This window comes from Rattus norvegicus, chromosome 3 (assembly GCF_021556685.1).
Source record: "Rattus norvegicus strain SHRSP/BbbUtx chromosome 3, alternate assembly SHRSP_T2T, whole genome shotgun sequence".
In the NCBI taxonomy this organism is placed as follows: domain Eukaryota; kingdom Metazoa; phylum Chordata; class Mammalia; order Rodentia; family Muridae; genus Rattus; species Rattus norvegicus.
Window position 1 is genome coordinate 87,184,343 of NC_141536.1, and position 19,931 is coordinate 87,204,273.

Here is a 19,931-nt window from a genome sequence, read left to right on the forward strand (position 1 = left end):
CACTGTTATTTAAATGTAAGATAGTCTACTTAGGCAATGATCATTCTTAACTTTAATTATAAGCAATACCTTGAGCTGGGTGGTGGTGGTGCACGCCTTTAATCCCAGCACTCAGAGGCAGGGGCAGGCATATCCTTGTGAGTTTGAGGCCAGCCTGGTCTAAAGAGAGAGTTCCAGGACAGCCAGGGCAACACAGAGAAAGCCTGACTCAAAACACCATATACGCACCCAAATCCGGAGGGAGGGAGAGCTAAACCTTCAGAGAGGCAGACATGCCTGGGAAACCAGAAGAGACTGCACTCTGCACACATCTCTGACGCCAGAGGAAAACACCAAACGCCATCTGGAACCCTGGTGCACGGAAGCTCCCGGAAAGGGCGGTGCAGATCTTCCTGGTTGCTGCCGCCACGGAGAGCTCATAAGCAACACCCCACGAGCAAACTTGAGCCTCGGAACCACAGGTAAGACCAACTTTTCTGTTGCAAGTGACCTGCCTGGTAAACTCAAGACACAGGCCGACAGGAACAGCTGAAGACCTGTAGAGAGGAAAAACTACACGCCCGAAAGCAGAACATTCTGTCCCCATAACTGGCTGAAAAAAAACAGGAAAACAGGTCTACAGCACTCCTGACACACAGGCTTATGGGACAGTCTAGCCACTGTCAGAAATAGCAGAACAAAGTAACACTAGAGATAATCTGATGGTGAGAGGCAAGCGCAGGAACCCAAGCAACAGAAACCAAGAATACATGGCATCATCGGAGCCCAATTCTCCCAACAAAGCAAACACCGAATATCCAAACACACCAGAAAAGCAAGATCTAGTTTCAAAATCATATTGGATCAGGATGCTGGAGGACTTCAAGAAAGACGTGAAGAACTCCCTTAGAGAAACACAGGAAAACATTAATAAACAAGTAGAAGCCTACAGAGAGGAATCGCAAAAATTCCTGAAAGAATTCCAGGAAAACATAAATAAACAAGTAGAAGCCCATAGAGAGGAGTCACAAAAATCCCTGAAAGAATTCCAGGAAAACACAATCAAACAGTTGAAGGAATTAAAAATGGAAATAGAAGCAATCAAGAAAGAACACATGGAAACAACCCTGGATATAGAAAACCAAAAGAAGAGACAAGGAGCTGTAGATACGAGCTTCACCAACAGAATACAAGAAATGGAAGAGAGAATCTCAGGAGCAGAAGATTCCATAGAAATCATTGACTCAACTGTCAAAGATAATGTAAAGCAGAAAAAGCTACTGGTCCAAAACATACAGGAAATCCAGGACTCAACGAGAAGATCAAACCTAAGGATAATAGGTATAGAAGAGAGTGAAGAATCCCAGCTCAAAGGACCAGTAAATATCTTCAACAAAATCATAGAAGAAAACTTCCCTAACCTAAAGAAAGAGATACCCATAGGCATACAAGAAGCCTACAGAACTCCAAATAGATTGGGCCAGAAAAGAAACACCTCCCGTCACATAATAGTCAAAACACCAAGCGAGCAAAATAAAGAAAGAATATTCAAAGCAATAAGGGAAAAAGGTCAAGTAACATATAAAGGCAGACCTATCAGAATCACACCAGACTTTTCGCCAGAAACTATGAAAGCCAGAAGATCCTGGACAGATGTCATACAGACCCTAAGAGAACACAAATGCCAGCCCAGGTTACTGTATCCTGCAAAACTCTCAATTAACATAGATGGAGAAACCAAGATATTCCATGACAAAACCAAATTTACACAATATCTTTCTACAAATCCAGCACTACAAAGGATAATAAATGGGAAAGTCCAACATAAGGAGGCAAGCTATACCCTAGAAGCAAGAAACTAATCGTCTTGGCAACAAAACAAAGAGAAGAAAAGCACACAAACATAACCTCATATCCAAATATGAATATAACAGAAAGCAGTAATCACTATTCCTTAATATCTCTCAACATCAATGGCCTCAACTCCCCAATAAAAAGACATAGATTAACAAACTGGATACGCAATGAGGACCCTGCATTCTGCTGCCTACAGGAAACACACCTCAGAGACAAAGACAGACACTACCTCAGAGTGAAAGGCTGGAAAACAACTTTCCAAGCAAATGGTCGGGAGAAGCAAGCTGGAGTAGCCATTCTAATATCAAATAAGATCAATTTTCAACTAAAATTCATCAAAAAGATAAGGAAGGACACTTCATATTCATCAAAGGAAAAATCCACCAAGATGAACTCTCAATCCTAAATATCTATGCCCCAAATACAAGGGCACCTACATACGTAAAAGAAACCTTACTAAAGCTCAAAACACACATTGCACCTCACACAATAATAGTAGGAGATTTCAACACCCCACTCTCATCAACGTACAGGTCATGGAAACAGAAATTAAACAGAGACGTCGACAGACTAAGAGAAGTCATGAGCCAAATGGACTTAACAGATATTTATAGAACATTCTATCCTAAAGCAAAAGGATATACCTTCTTCTCAGCTCCTCACGGTACTTTCTCCAAAATTGACCATATAATTGGTCAAAAAACAGGCCTCAACAGGTACAGAAAGATAGAAATAATCCCATGCGTGCTATCAGACCACCATGACCTAAAACTGGTCTTCAATAACAATAAGGGAAGAATGCCCACATATACGTGGAAATTGAACAATGCTCTACTCAATGATAACCTGGCCAAGGAAGAAATAAAGAAAGAAATTAAAGACTTTTTAGAATTTAATGAAAATGAAGGTACAACATACCCAAACTTATGGGACACAATGAAAGCTGTGCTAAGAGGAAAACTCATAGCGCTGAGTGCCTGCAGAAAGAAACAGGAGAGAGCATATGTCAGCAGCTTGACAGCACACCTAAAAGCTCTAGAACAAAAAGAAGCAAATACACCCAGGAGGAGTAGAAGGCAGGAAATAATCAAACTCAGAGCTGAAATCAACCAAGTAGAAACAAAAAGGACCATAGAAAGAATCAACAGAACCAAAAGTTGGTTCTTTGAAAAAATCAACAAGATAGATAAACCCTTAGCCAGACTAATGAGAGGACACAGAGAGTGTGTCCAAATTAACAAAATCAGAAATGAAAAGGGAGACATAACTACAGATTCAGAGGAAATTCAAAAAATCATCAGATCTTACTATAAAAGCCTATATTCAACAAAACTTGAAAATCTGCAGGAAATGGACAATTTCCTAGACAGATACCAGGTACTGAAGTTAAATCAGGAACAGATAAACCAGTTAAACAACCCCATAACTCCTAAGGAAATAAAAGCAGTCATTAAAGGTCTCCCAACCAAAAAGAGCCCAGGTCCAGACGGGTTTAGTGCAGAATTCTATCAGAACTTCATAGAAGACCTCATACCAATATTATCCAAACTATTCCACAAAATTGAAACTGATGGAGCACTACCGAATTCCTTCTATGAACCCACAATTACTCTTATACCTAAACCACACAAAGACCCAACAAAGAAAGAGAACTTCAGACCAATTTCCCTTATGAATATTGATGCAAAAATACTCAATAAAATTCTGGCAAACCGAATTCAAGAGCACATCAAAACAATCATCCACCATGATCAAGTAGGCTTCATCCCAGGCATGCAGGGATGGTTTAATATACGGAAAACCATCAACGTGATCCATTATATAAACAAACTGAAAGAACAAAACCACATGATCATTTCATTAGATGCTGAGAAAGCATTTGACAAAATTCAACACCCCTTCATGATAAAAGTCTTGGAAAAAATAGGAATTCAAGGCCCATACCTAAACATAGTAAAAGCCATACACAGCAAACCAGTTGCTAACATTAAACTAAATGGAGAGAAACTTGAAGCAATCCCACTAAAATCAGGGACCAGACAAGGCTGCCCACTCTCTCCCTACTTATTCGATATAGTTCTTGAAGTTCTAGCCAGAGCAATCAGACAACAAAAGGAGGTCAAGGGGTACAGATCGGAAAAGAAGAAGTCAAAATATCACTATTTGCAGATGATATGATAGTATATTTAAGTGATCCCAAAAGTTCCACCAGAGAACTACTAAAGCTGATAAACAACTTCAGCAAAGTGGCTGGGTATAAAATTAACTCAAATAAATCAGTAGCCTTCCTCTACACAAAAGAGAAACAAGCCGAGAAAGAAATTAGGGAAACGACACCCTTCATAATAGACCCAAATAATATAAAGTACCTCGGTGTGACTTTAACCAAGCAAGTAAAAGATTTGTACAATAAGAACTTCAAGACACTGAGGAAAGAAATTGAAGAAGACCTCAGAAGATGGAAAGATCTCCCATGCTCATGGATTGGCAGGATTACTATAGTAAAAATGGCCATTTTACCAAAAGCGATGTACAGATTCAATGCAATCACCATCAAAATACCAATCCAATTCTTCAAAGAGCTAGACAGAACAATTTGCAAATTCATCTGGAATAACAAAAAACCCAGGATAGCTAAAACTATCCTCAACAATAAAAGGACTTCAGGGGGAATCACTATCCCTGAACTCAAGCAGTATTACAGAGCAATGGTGATTAAAAACTGCAAGGTATTGGTACAGAGACAGACAGATAGACCAATGGAACAGAATTGAAGACCCAGAAATGAACCCACACACCTATGGGCACTTGATTTTTGACAAAGGAGCCAAAACCATCAAATGGAAAAAAGATAGCATTTTCAGCAAATGGTGCTGGTTCAACTGGAGGTCAACATGTAGAAGAATGCAGATCGATCCATGCTTATCACCCTGTACAAAGCTTAAGTCCAAGTGGATCAAGGTCCTCCACATCAAACCAGACACACTCAAACTAATAGAAGAAAAACTAGGGAAGCATCTGGAACACATGGGCACTGGAAAAAATTTCCTGAACAAAACACCAATGGCTTATGCTCTAAGATCAAGACTCGACAAATGGGATCTCATAAAACTGCAAAGCTTCTGTAAGGCAAAGGACACTGTGGTTAGGACAAAACGGCAACCAACAGATTGGGAAAAGATCTTTACCAATCCTACAACTGACAGAGGGTTTATATCCAAAATATACAAAGAACTCAAAGTTAGACTGCAGGGAGACAAATAACCCTATTAAAAAATGGGGTTCAGAGCTAAACAAAGAGTTCACAGCTGAGGAATGCCGAATGGCTGAGAAACACCTAAAGAAATGTTCAACATCTTTAGTCATAAGGGAAATGCAAATCAAAACAACCCTGAAATTTCACCTCACACCAGTGAGAATGGCTAAGATCAAAAACTCAGGTGACAGCAGATGCTGGCGAGGATGTGGAGAAAGAGGAACACTCCTCCATTGTTGGTGAGATTGCAGACTGGTACAACCACTCTGGAAATCAGTCTGGAGGTTCCTCAGAAAATTGGACATTGAACTGCCTGAGGATCCAGCTATACCTCTCTTGGGCATATACCCAAAAGATGTCCCAACATATAAAAAAGCCACGTGCTCCACTATGTTCATAGCAGCCTTATTTATAATAGCCAGAAGCTGGAAAGAACCCAGAGGCCCTTCAACAGAGGAATGGATACAGAAAATGTGGTACATCTACACAATGGAATATTACTCAGCTATCAAAAATGATGACTTTATGAAATTCGTAGGCAAATGGTTGGAACTGGAAAATATCCTCCTGAGTGAGGTAACCCAATCACAGAAAAACACACATGGTATTCACTCATCGATAAGTGGCTATTAGCCCAAATGCTTGAATTACCCTAGATGCCTAGAACAAAAGAAACTCAAGACAGATGATCAAAATGTGAATGCTTCACTCCTTCTTTAAATGAGGAAAAAGAATACCCTTGGCTGGGAAGGGAGAGGCAAAGATTAAAACAGAGACTGAAGGAACACCCATTCAGAGCCTGCCCCACAGGTGGCCCATACATATACAGCCACCCAATTGGACAAGATGGATGAAGCAAAGAAGTGCAGACCGACAGGAGCCGGATGTAGATCGCTCCTGAGAGACACAGCCAGAATACAGCAAATACAGAGGCGAATGCCAGCAGCAAACCACTGAGCTGAGAATAGGTCCCCCGTTGAAGGAATCAGAGAAAGAACTGGAAGAGCTTGAAGGGGCTCGCGACCCCAAAAGTACAACAATGTCAAGCAACCAGAGCTTCCAGGGACTAAGCCACTACCTAAAGACTATATATGGACTGACCCTGGACTCTGACCCCATAGGTAGCAATGAATATCCTAGTAAGAGCACCAGTGGAAGGGGAAGCCCTGGGTCCTGCTAAGACTGAACCCCCAGTGAACTAGACTATGGGGGGAGGGCGGCAATGGGGGGAGGGTTGGGAGGGGAACACCCATAAGGAAGGGGAGGGGGGAGGGGGATTTTGCCCGGAAACCGGGAAAGGGAATAACACTTGAAATGTATATAAGAAATACTCAAGTTAATAAAAAAATAAAAAATTAAAAAAAAATTTAAAAAAAAAAAATGTGAATGCTTCACTCCTTCTTTAAAAGGGGAACAAGAATACCCTTGGCAGGGAATAGAGAGGCAAAGATTAAAACAGACACAGAAGGAACACCCATTCAGAGCCTGCCCCACATGTGGCCCATACATATAAAGCCATCCAATTAGACAAGATGGATGAAGCAAAGAAGGGCAGGCTGACAGGAGCCGGATGTAGATCGCTCCTGAGAGACACAGCCAGAATACAGCAAACACAGAGGAGAATGCCAGCAGCAAACCACTGAACTGAAAATAGGACCCCCGTTGAAGGAATCAGAGAAAGAACTGGAAGAGCTTGAAGGGGCTCGAGACCCCAAAAGTACAACAATGCCAAGCAACCAGAGCTTCCAGGGACTAAGCCACTACCTAAAGACTATACATGGACTGACCCTGGACTCTGACCCCATAGGTAGCAATGAATATCCTAGTAAGAGCACCAGTGGAAGGGGAAGCCCTGGGTCCTGCTAAGACTGAACCCCCAGTGAACTAGACTGGTGGGGGGAGGGCAGCAATGGGGGGAAGATGGGGAGGGGAACACCCATAAAGAAGGGGAGGGGAGTATTAGGGGGATGTTTGCCCGGAAACCGGGAAAGGGAATAACACTCAAAATGTATATAAGAAATACTCAAGTTAATAAAAAAAAAAAAACACCATATACTAATTAGCATATATATGTATATGTGTATGTTGCATATACATGTAATATCTCTGTATTAAATCCATGCACAGCTATTGTTTTTTTCTTAAGATAACAAAAGAACCTAAGATTAAATCAAAACCTGTGATATCATGAACATCCATTGCTTCCATATGAGGAAAAAAGCTTCAAACTTCAGGGAAAATGAGATAAATAATGTCTGAAATTCTTGAAAGAACTGTACTTTCTAGAACTTTTGAACAATGATAAAAATAGTACTGGGTATTAGTAGACAATATTCATTGAGTGTTGAAGTTGTGTTATCTTTACCCTCAGGATGAGCCAAAATAAATCCTTTCTTCTTTCCTTACATTACTTTGTCAAGAAATTTTGTTACACATCACGAGGCAATTAACTAATACAATTAGCAATATTAAAATTAACAAGGGTTAAAAGTCACTGAGTGCTAAGTGTTCTTTTCTAAGCATCTCATGAATCTTCCCAGAGGATTACTATCAAAATTAAGTCATGTGTTCCAGGTAATGTAGCTGGTAAGTAACCACTGGGATTTGAACCCAAGCCCTTTTGAGTCCAAAACCCAGCCTAACTACTGTTTTGCTACCTTGAGTAAAACAAGAGGAAAAGTCCTTGCAGGACAAGGAAAGAAACACAAAGAAAAGGGAAAGAAATTTTTAAAAATAAGAAAAAGCTTTCTATAGTCAAAGAAAAGTCAAGGCTTCAGGATATGTATATTAAAAAAACATAATTCACTTGTGTCAATCATAAATTTATATTTAAAAAGTAATAAAGGATTATAAAACAGTCATGTGGTAGATATCAAGCCATCCCCAGTTGGGGAATCCTCTGCCATGCCCTAACTAGACTATGATGAAAATGTCCGAGGGATTATTTTATCTGTGAGCCTGAGCTTGGTCTCTAAATGCCTAGCACAGCAGAGCCACAACTTATTTCTTTTGAAACATCACTTCCTTGACACAAAACTCTGCTGATGATTCTTTGATGCTCACAATTTGATGAGGGTCCAGTTGTGATGGTTTCTATGAGAATGACCTGAAATATTTGAATGCTTAGCCACTGTGTTTGGAACTATTTCAGGATTAGAGGATATGGCCTTGTTAGCATAGGGGTAGCCTTGTTGGAGGCCATTGCGGGTGGACTTTGAGGTTTCAAAAGTCCACACTGGACTCAGGGTCCCTCTCTCTGACTGTTGCCTATGTAAATGTAAATCTCTCAGCTACTGTTTAGAACCATGCCTGTCTGCTTCCTAGAGTTGTAACAGTCTAACACCGTGTAAGCAAGCTCCCAATTAAATGTTTTTATTTTGTAAGAGATTCTGCGGTCATGGTATCTCTTCACAGTAATAGAACAGAAAATAAGACAGAACGTGTGGCAGTATGGTAAACTTTTGTGACAGGCCTGAGCATCCTGTTTGTTGGAGGAATATGGACGATTTTGGGACTTTGGGCTATCCTACCAGTGTCATGGAAGACCGTATAAACTGTGGGAACCCAGGGAGGAAGAACATTATCAACTGGCCTAGAAACCTCTCATGATATTTTGGTTTAAAAAAAAAATGTAGTTGCTTTCTTCCTTTTCCTAAAAGTCTGCCTGGGGATAAACTGAAGATTTGGGGATTAGTGGCTGCCTTGTGTTGAGTGGTTATTAGTGATTATTCTTGTGCACATCTGCAATGAGAAGGGACAAGCGGAGCAAGGAGAAGTATGAAACTTTAGTTTGGAGAGAAAAAGAGCACCAGGAAATGGAATTTTAGAGCCAAATCACGTGCCCTCAAGGGGAGTGCTGCCCTCAAGGCAAAACCCCACCCAAATAATCCAGCAAACTGAAAGGAAAGAGGACTTTCCTAGATCTAAATCAACAGAAATCTTATGCAAATGTAATTCACAGAGGGGCCCAGGTTCCAACCCCAACAAGCAGCAGAACCTACAGCTTCTGACATGAGGATCTAGATTTAGAGTCAGGAAGAATATAGGAAGAGGCTGGTGGAATCTTCCTGCATTGTTAAGGAAAGTCACTGAAGGCATGGTAGATATGTGGCAGGGCAGTCCTTGCATACAGGCCCAGAGTGGACACTGCATAAAGCTATGAAGGTAAAACCTGGAATGCATTGGAGCCCCGAGGATGTTGGTGCTGCTAGAGCCATGCCAAAGAAACCTGCTGGAAGGAGATAGAACTAGACCAAGAAGTGTGTCGCAGTCAGCAAAGCTGGAAGCGAAGAGCCCTCTAAGAAACCTTTAACATCAGACATGGTATTTCATAATTTGGAGTTTGTCCTGCTGGTTTTCTGGCTTGATTGGCCTAGTATTTCCTCACTACATTCTTTCTCCTCTTATGTTTGATTCTGAATACATTGTTAAAAGTAAAATTAAGGTTTGTAGGAATGTTGTCAAGAATTAACACTAAAATGCTGTTTATGTGTAGAGGTGGTATGTGTAGGGTGCTTTGACTATGTACATGTTTGTACATCTTGGCATGCATGCCTGTGCCTGAGAAGGTCAGAAAAAGGCATCAGATGCCTTGAAACTTGAGTTATTGAAGATTTACAGCCACCAGGAGGATGCTGATAATTGAACATGGGTCTTCTAAGCCATCTCTCTGGACCCCCCTTTGCTTTTCAAACAATGAAATACTGTTATAGAACAAAGTTAAAGTAATATAGCCTGTGATAAGAGTTTGCATTTAATGAATCATTTTCTCTTTTAAAAAGGAAACTGAAAGTGCATACCCATATACTCTGAAACCAGCTCTCCATTACTGTCTACTGCACCAATACTAGCAACTCATAACTAGCTACCATTGGAAAACTGACCTCTGCTTTTCATGCCAGCAAACTGTGAATGAAATCTCTGTTGAGAAGAATAAGCCTTGGCTAAGAGGTAGAAGAGCTCAAGAAGTAGGCAATGTGCTAGGAGAGTTGCCAAAACCGCTGCTGGGATAGCAGACAACGTGAAGTCAGAGGAGTGAGGATGAAAGCGTTTAGGACTTAGTCTCCCAGACCGCCTCCCTGCTCTACTCCGGTTTCTCAAGGCTCTGGAGGTAACATCAGTATTGGTGATCAGGTGACATGGAGATGCTTAGAAACAGGACAAGCTACTGTGGGCTAAACAGATGCCTCGAGCTTCATCAAAGGCAGAAGGGAAGGCTGTGTCCCTGTGGCTCCCACCATTCCTCGGCACAGATTTGCTGCTGCTGTTGTTGCTGCTGCTGTTGTTGCTGTTGTTGTTGTTGTTGTTGTTGTTGTTGTTGTTGTTGTTGTTGTTGCACAAATTATTGCAATAAAAGAAGGAGTAGTTTCAGCCCTCCTGGTTCTCTTTTAAGTTAAACAAACCTAAATGTAGTACTTAACAAGAAAATCTTACATACCAGCCCAACACTCCTGTACTACTCAATTGACTTCAAAACTTGAAAGGCATAGTGGTATCTGAGAGGAGACATTCTGCAATGACAGGCTACAGTTGTGGTCACTCCATGCACTCCTCTCCCAATTCCCAGTAAATGCCCAGGGTACCTGACAGCCACCAAGTGAAACTCCTTTGAAGAAAAGTGAAGTCCAAGCTCTGGAGCTGTTACTGAACTAATTACTGATCTAGTTGGCATAAGTGGCAGAGGTCATTAGTCCCATACCCAAAAAACTCCACTCTTTTAACAACCACCCTCTTGTAAACAAGAAGTTTTTAATCTTTAACTAACAAAAGACTTAGGAAAGAATTTGCTCTTTCCTTGATTAAAGTTGAAAATGCTTCTTAAACCCTGAAATTAGTTTTATAAGACTATGTACCATGTCCCTGCAAAGACCCAAAAAAGTGCTTTTGTATACTGGCCTGCTATAGGTTTTTAAACCTAGTAAGTAATAAATCTCTTGGCAGAGTGAGATGAGAACAAAGTTCCTTTTCAATATGATAATGTCAAAATGGCAGATGCTGGCACAGCCCTGACTTGGAAGTGGCCAGTTGCCTGATTAGAGACCAGATGCTGCTTCCCAGAGTGAGCCTGGTGGCAAGGCACACGTGCCACCCAACTGTTCATCTCTAAGCTTCTGTTTTTCATCAGAGTCCTTTTCTACCCTTTCATCTTATCCCTAATGCTCCTTGCTTTGAAATGCACATCAGGCATAATACAGCGCGGAAATCTAACAGCAGTGTTTCAGCGAACACACAGATTACAGAGACCATAAAGAGCATTTCTTTGGGCATTCTGAGTCAAACTTCAATAAAGATGAGAAAGTTTTTTCTAAAGGTTTTCAGGGGTTTCATTATTCTGAAGTGATGGAATTTCAATTTCCTTTTGATACCAAACAGACAAGCTTCCAATAGGTCAGGCTTACAAGGCCATCTATACACCATCGATGTCTAATTTCAGACGAAAGAGAAAGGTCACACTCCTTGAAAAAGCAGAAAGTTTGGATGACAAGGTAAATTACACTCTACAAGGTAAAGTGCATGTTGATTATACACCTTCGAGGTAAAAGTGATTATTTGGGGAGAGCTCAATTTTAAGGGAAACTCTTATAAAAAATTCAAATTCTATACAAAAGCCAGAGCTGTGTCTGTGTACTGAGAAACACTCCACACATCAGCACAGCCAGTATCAGGATCTAAGAGCAAGTCCCGCCAGCCACCTCACAGTATCCGTTCTTCTGCAGTGTGGTCAACAGCAGTATAAATCAAGTGCATGTTCTCAGTCACAATGAGCTACTGAATACATTGCTGGAAGGGAAGAAAAAAATGCAGTGGGGAATGTTGCATGCCACACTAGGCAGCCACAAACAGCCCTGTGCAAAAAGAATAGGGGATAAGCAATCATGCTTGTAACAAGGTGGTTCTCTGAAAGTCCGGGGTGGTTTTCACATTATACTTTAGTCCACGGCAATGGTCCTGGGAACAATAGTATCGTCTCTTGATCTGTCCAGCCAAACTACTCCACACCACTGCTTCTTGTTCACATGCTTTTCTCCATAGCTGGCCTCCCCTGGAGCCACAGTCGTTAGGATTAAATAAGCAATTTAAAAACCAATCAATCATAAATCAGAATAAATCCAAGGAAGCTAAATTCAGCACACCAGTGTTTTGTCTAAATTCCCTTTGCAGTGCTCTGAATTCCAACTGTTTTATGTTCTCCATCTGAAAGGGCACAGGGAGGGGAGGATTACCTCAGCCTGGCCAGTCAGGAATAATTGTGCTTTCCCCTAGGCTGGATGATAATTGACTCATTATTCACAGTCATAGCTATCAACCTGCCAAGGCACAAATGCACGAGCCTGGCCTGGAAAAAAATACATGTCAAAAGCCCCAGATAAGGGACAAAGTGGCGATACGATGAAAATTTTGAAATGTCCAATGTAAAGCACTTAAAGAGAGGAAGATGCGGAGAGAGTGTAAGGTTGCTAACATTTTATTAGTTGTGTTCAAGAAGGAAACCTGGAGTTTGTAGGGCCCTGAAGCTTAGAGAGTCCAAAAGTGATATTCTGGGCATCGACTATGTGCCTCATGATGAGAAGGACAACTGAGGCAAAGTCCCTCCCCACACAGAGTACCCAAGCTAGGAGGTAAAGCCATGTGTGCAAACACCCAAAGAGAAGGCATCCTTGACAAACCACGCAAGAGAGGCTCAAAGTCAGAAGGTGGCAAAATAGTAATTATTTTGGGGAACCATGAAAAGCTTCAGTAGAAATGGCTCATTCAAGGCAGGCTTTAAAGAAGTTGACAAGTCCAGCAGGTTAGCTACAACTTCGAAGAGCTTATCTACTCCATGGAGCTGGATTGGGAGGGTGGGGGAGGGGGTAAGGTCATTTGTAAAACTTCTAGGGTCAGAAGGCCAGGGCCTGAGGCACAATAGTGAATCTTACAGGAAGACTGGCACACACATTCTGTGACATGTGAACAAGGTATATTTTGAGAACTTAAATAGAACTACGCACTTTGCCAAGGAAGTTGATCCCAGTACAGCTGTGCTCCACAGAGACACAGACTAGAGCAGACAAGTTAGGGCGTAGGAAAGAACAGGACAAGTGAGGAGCACACTGTAATGTCTAATGTGTAATCCAGGTGATGAGTAATGGAAGACACAGCTACAGAGGTGGCAGAAAGAACAGAGATTCAAGAAAGAAAAAGCAGCCTGCGAAATGAGTTCTTGTGTTTCTAAAACAGAGAGAAGACACTATCTCCTACTGGTTACATCCCCTCCCTCTAGCTATCACAGAATATGTTCCTTATCTTCCCACTGCCATCTGCAGTCTTTTACATTCAAACTGGCACTCCTCGGTAACTTTCCTTACTCTCTGTGACGGAGGATATAGATAACACAGTGTGCGTGTAACCTGTCAGGTGAACTAGAATTTGGTGCAGAGGCCACACATACCCTGCCCAACAAGCTGTGCGGAGCTGATCTTTCCCACTGACTTAGGAACACAGAATGAAGTGGCCCAGCATGCAAGCAGATACAACATTATTTGAATGTTTCTCCCTGTAGCTTTGGTCTCCATTAGGGTAAAAGCATGTTTATTCTTCAGATTAACATACAAAGTATTAAGGTCCATTTAGGCACCGTCCTTAGCTTCATGAAACTAAGTCAATGTGTAATTCATTCCCTTGGCACAGAATGTTCGCACATAAACTAGACTCCTGGTTCTTGAGCTAAATCCCTGGGGTCACATAGTAAGAACTCAGAGTTAGTGTTCATGAGAGACACCTGTACCTCTCCCCAGGTTTATGCAATGTCCCTTCTCTACCATCAAATCCATTCACTTTAGCACAGTAGTCAATGGTTTCTAGTGAGTGCGTAGTTATATAACAATCAACTATGTTGAACTTTAAGTTTCCATCACCCCAAAAAGGTGCATAGTGTCAATCTGCAGACTCCTCCCTATTCCCAACCCCAACAACAGGCAGCAATTGATCCAATTTTTGTTGCTACTGGTTCATCTTTACTAGACATTCGATTATAGTAAAGTCATGTACACATGATTTATTTTATTTAGTATAACAATGAGATGCAGCCATATCATGGTACACACTAGTATTCCTCTCCTTCTATTGTCAAATAAGCTTTGTGTCTGTTTCTCCTTTCACCTGATGATGGACATTCAGATTGTCTCCCATCCTGTACTCCCTTAATTACAATACAGCATGCATGCCGTGGACCAGCATCACTAGCCCAGGTCCATGCAGGGTGAAACAATGAAATCAAACCAACAAATAACTACAGTCTCAGCTGCTGTTTTCCTCATTAGATGGAACCATATCATTCAGAGATGCATTGTTCCCTGAGGCTGTGACTCTAGTCAGACTTCATACTCTCACCACAGCGGCACAACTGGACACCCACTACATGGCCTACTTTTCTGTCTTCCAACTCATACATAGCCTAGGCAGAGCAGGGAGCTCACTTTCATGGCTCCAGGAAAATAAGATATGACACAAACCTGGGAAACAAACTGATAATCAACTCTTCAACCAGCAAGTTCTGCTGGCTGCCCTCCATGTGTTTAATATTTTGCTGGGCTAGAGGGGTATGGGAGGTTAGGAAAGTCATAAGACACTGCCTTTGTGAGGACACAGCATTTTACATATCTCTCAGCTAGCATATCATCTAGAATTTTTCCAAAAAAATAGATTAAATATGTCAGCAAAGACTTCTCTAAAAAGCCAATAACATCCATTCCCTTGAAACTTTCACTTGATTTATGCTATAAATTTTGCTTATTTTTGAACTACCATTTCGATGTATAAAATGTGTCCACATGCCACAAATAAGAAGGCTACAATAGGTAGACAGACAAATGAGAAAGATTGGAGAGGGGAAGGAAGGGGGAGGGGAGAGAAGAGGGAAGGAAAGGACAAGAGAGTGAAGGAGAGGAGAGAAGGGAAAGGAGGGGAGGGAGGGAAAGAGGGGGAAGGGCAGACAAGGCTAAATCTTGATGAGGTCCACGAGGCCATCTACTATGATGGCCTGCCCCTACTTACATGCCTTCTGACCTTAACCTCCATTCCTCTCACTTTGTTCTTGTCACACAAACCACCCTGGCCTCTCCAAGGTGCCTAAGGCAGGCCAGTAACAGCTTTAGGAGGCCTCTGCACTGGTTCCCCTGGATATTTTTGAAATGTCCAGACTCCACCCCCAACCTCCACTCTTTCTAATCTTTTTCCAATCTTATCTTCCATGGCTGCCACCCCTCATTAATAAAATATTTCAAAATGCACCCTCATGAGCCACTACTCCCTCTCTGCCCCCACTGCCCAAACGTTTGCATCTTTAAACAGATGTTATTACATACATTGTTTAGAATCTGCTTCTCCTTTTTAGAATACAATTTCTCTGAAGGCCTTAATTTTTATCATTTTTGTTCACTTACATGAACAACACTTAGCAAAACGACAATAGTAAAACAAACTATAGTATAGTTACACAATGAATACTGTGCAGCCACCAACATTGAGTAACACTAACTACCACGGAGAGAGTCATAAGATTTTATTTTTAAAAAGCAAGTTTCAAAGAGATTATGATAACATGATATCAGTTCTATAAAATTAGTACAATAAATTTTTCAAAGACATAAATGAAGGAAAATAGAAGGTTAGGCTTTTATAATTTAAGCATCGTAAGTATAAATGAATATATATGTATAATATGTGTAATATTCAATACTGATACAGCTATTCAATAGGAATTACTGTATATTTTACTATTAATAAAAGTGAAGCTCAGAGAGTGTGTACAGTGAGTCTCTGACTCTCATTCTTCTCTTGGTCTCTTTTCCATTTGTCTGTCTGCTTGTTTGTTCATTTTATCCAATTCTGATGTGTTAGTTTTTGTTTTATCTTATTATATTTCACTTTATTTTATTATTATCCCTTAAAAGCCCATTTGTTTTCTAATGACATATGAAAAGGGAGTGGATCCAGATTGGGGGTGGGCGAATTGGAAGGAGCAGAAGAAGGGGAAACTGTAATCAGGATATATGATGTGAGAAAAAAAAATCTATTTTCAATAAAAGGGGGGGAAAGTGAAGCTCAGAAATATTAAGCAACTTTCACAGGACTACCCAATTAAATAGTAACAATGCTTATATTCAAACATCTTGATTATCTGCAGCTCACCTATCCTTAAATAATGATTGGATACATAAGTACATTAATAAATATAGAAAATTCATAAAGGATGCAAACTCCATGGTTCCTCTCTAAGATGTAGCATTTCTTAATTAAGTAATTAAATATAGATTTACATGCATAAAACAGACCCCTAAGGTGGCAACTGCATAAACACTATGGAAGTTTATTTCCTTCCTGCTCCCATGCTACACACACGTACATCATCCAGGGGTGATGTGGATGCTGTGCTACACAAAGGCATCCTGAAACCCAGACTGCTTCCTTCTCCCACTCAGCTACCACTAGAGCATCGCCCTCCCACATGGTCCAGCACGACACACCACCACGTCTTTGTGCAAAGGACAAGGGAAGGATGAAGGGGAAGGTGAACACATACTTAACACTTCCCATTACTAGTTAAGACAACCGCCATTAACTGCTTTTAATCCTCACACTCTGGAGGCAGACACTGGAGGATCCCCGTGAACTCGAGGCCAACCTGGTCTACACTAAGGGCTACATAGTGAGAACCTGTCTCAAATAAATACATAATTTTATTTCATTTATTTATTTGTTTGTTTGTTTTGTTTTTGTTTTTCAAGACAGGGTTTCTCTGTGTAACAAAGCCCTTGGCTGTCCTGAACTTCCTTTGTAGACCAGGCAGGCCTCAAACTCAGAGATCCACGTGCTTCTGCTTCTGGCCTGTTGGAATTAAAGGTGTGAGCCACCATGCCCACACAAATAAAATTTTAAAAACTTTAAAGGTGCTATGTCAAGAATACCAAACCTTAGCAGCCCTAACAGAAATTCACACAATCCAGGAAACTAGCTTTGCTCCATGCTGAAGTGCTCCAAAAGTCAGATTTAGAAGACTGCTGTGCCATCCTGAGGACATGGCTCCCAATTCCAGGTCTAAGAGAATTATTCTTATAACTTCAATTCCCAAGTAAGAGGAAGGAATAAAAAGAACCTGTCTTAAGAATATAATTAAAGAGTACTTAGTTACAAGGGGGAGTAAGAAATGTAATCTTTAGCAAGTCTGATGGTAGAATAGCTAAGCTATTATAATCGCTACAGAGTAAGTTCTCTCTGTCTCTGTCCCTCTGTGTCTCTGTGTCTATCTCTGTCTCTGTCTGTGTGTTTCTCTTTCTTTTCTTCTCTCTCTTCCTCTATCTGTGCATGTGTGTGTGTGTGTGTGAGAGAGAGAGAGAGAGAGAGAGAGAGAGAGAGAAGAATAAATTTGTACTTCACAGTATTTTCTAATTCAACGATAGTTTAAAACAAATACAGATAGATAGATTGATGGATAGATAGAGAGAGAGAGAGAGAGAGATTTAGATATTTTATATAACAACATTACATATATTTTTATATTTTACTGTAGGACAAATTCCATTCATTTTTAACTTTAATGGTCCTCTTTTAAATCATAATTTACTCTAGTCATAAAACTACTCTTGAATAACTCATTAAAATGTGCTAAATCTTCCAAGTATCTCTCTCTCTCTCTTGCTCTCTCTCTCTCTCTCTCTCTCTCTCTCTCTCACACACACACACACACACACACACACACACACACACACACACCCACACACGGCAGAACAACAGGAAACCCACCAGAAATAGCAGGATTCTTGGGGAGACATTTACTGGAAGATCAGACAACAAGATGCTCTACAGCCTGAGCTTCCCATTGTCTTGCTAATGGCAAATGCTCACAAAGGATACAGTTCTCCAAACTGTGTGGCAAGTAAATTTTCCTGTGGTGTAGTAGTTTGGGCCATGGGCAGGGGCACTAACAGCCCTAAGACTTGAGACAGAATGTATGTGTGACCAAACCAAAGGCCACTCTAAAACTCTGTAGGCTGTTCTACCTTAGTCTCTTTATCAGAGATCAGCAAGTTCACAGTGAAACTATTCCCATAATTCACTACATCCTTCCTGTCTTTAAAGCAATATGAAATAGTAATATTAAACAAAGATATATATAAGCATATAAAGCAAAACAAATTATTGTTTCCTTGTTTTACTATGCCAAAACTTTATAAAAGTTATAAATTTACTCTTATAAAATTCAATTCATACCAAAATAAGCACAATTAAAAAAAAATCATGTATTTCCCTTTACCCACTCCCTTACACATACATATATGCACACGAATGTACACACAATCATAAACACATACACATATATACACACCTCCACTTCATTTAAGGCATATTTTTAAAACTATTCTGAAAGTCAGGGTCCCTGGGTTATACAATGAGGCTAGTCAATCAGAATTTAAAGAATCTTGAAATATGCATTTTAATAAGTACCTCCTATGAGATATTTGTGGAAATATAAGGTAGAATTCCCATGTCAAGGTTTCCTGAGGTAGAATGTTATGGTTATGTGAACACTAGTATTTAGTCCATCCAGCAGAGGCCAGCACAGGACCATTGGCTGACTTCTATATCTGTACCACACACCCTATACAGTATCTACTGCACGGAGTTGATTTAACTACTCAAGAAGTAGAGCTGAAACTGACTGATACAGCACTCCAAGGTTTTAACATTTAACTTTGATGTTGCTCTTTTAACCCCAGGTGGATGAGCCACACCGAACAAGCAGAATTATTCCTGCTTTGTGAGTTTAAAGAGTAAATGCCAGGGTTGTGGTCTTAGAAAGTGAAGTGAAAGCTTGGACCAGTTCCTAGGTCTTCTAATGCAGAGATGGAATCATGCCCTTTCCTACACTGGCCCTGCCTACAACCAAAGAAACCGAAGGCCAGCACTGTCTGCTGTGCGTGGAACAGCCTCGGGCTCTGACGTCATACCTGTCGTCTGTCTACCAACTTGAACATTTCCTTCAACTCATTCAAGTCAGAGGGCACTTCAGGGATTAGCTTTCTCTTCTTCACAAATAAGTCTTTCATAGACCATCTTCTGCATACATTTAATAATCTAACAATAAAAGCATCTTTGCTTTTAAATTATGTGAGTGTTGCAAATTCTCTCATTTTTATAGGGTACTTTAGAATATTTAGAACATTTAAAAAAACTTGCAGTAAAAGAAAAAAGTCTTCACTATTCTAATCATTCTTAATGCTTTTTTCTCTTTTTATTTGGGGGAGGGGGCATTCAAGTCTCACTATGTAGTCCTGGCTGTCCTGGAACTCACTCTGTAGAACAGGCTGGCCTCAAACTCACAGAGATCCACCTGCCTTTGCCTTCTGAGTGCTAGGATTAAAGGGATGCATGCTACACCCAGCTTGTTTTTTTTTTCTTCACCCATAAAACATTCACTAAATCAAAACGTAAGGCCCCAGAATCAAAACCAATATTCTGAATATAACTCTGTCAGCACTGTGCAAAGAGTAGTTAATATGGCCTCACCAATGAGCACTAACTGCACAGTCTATAAGTGACAAGCATGAATAGCTATCCTCATTCATCAAAAGCATCTGAAATTCATACCATCTTTCATAAGCAGACAGCAATAAATAGCAACATGGCAATTGATGAGCTCTTCTAGTGCACAGACTCACTTCTGCATCCCCATTCTAGCTCAATGCATACAGCTCAGCTCTCAAAAGAATGCTTTCACATGCTGTCCTACCAAGTAGAATAGCCCATGATTCTGAACTACCGCCAAAATTACCAGGAACTGAACTGGCACTATAATGAG

General features: G+C 40.7%; 1 protein-coding gene across 11 annotated transcripts in view; it reads right to left on the minus strand.

Annotated features, from left to right (window-relative positions):
* Window positions 1–19,931, minus strand: part of Iftap (intraflagellar transport associated protein) — a 94,448-nt gene that overhangs the window by 40,146 nt on the left and 34,371 nt on the right.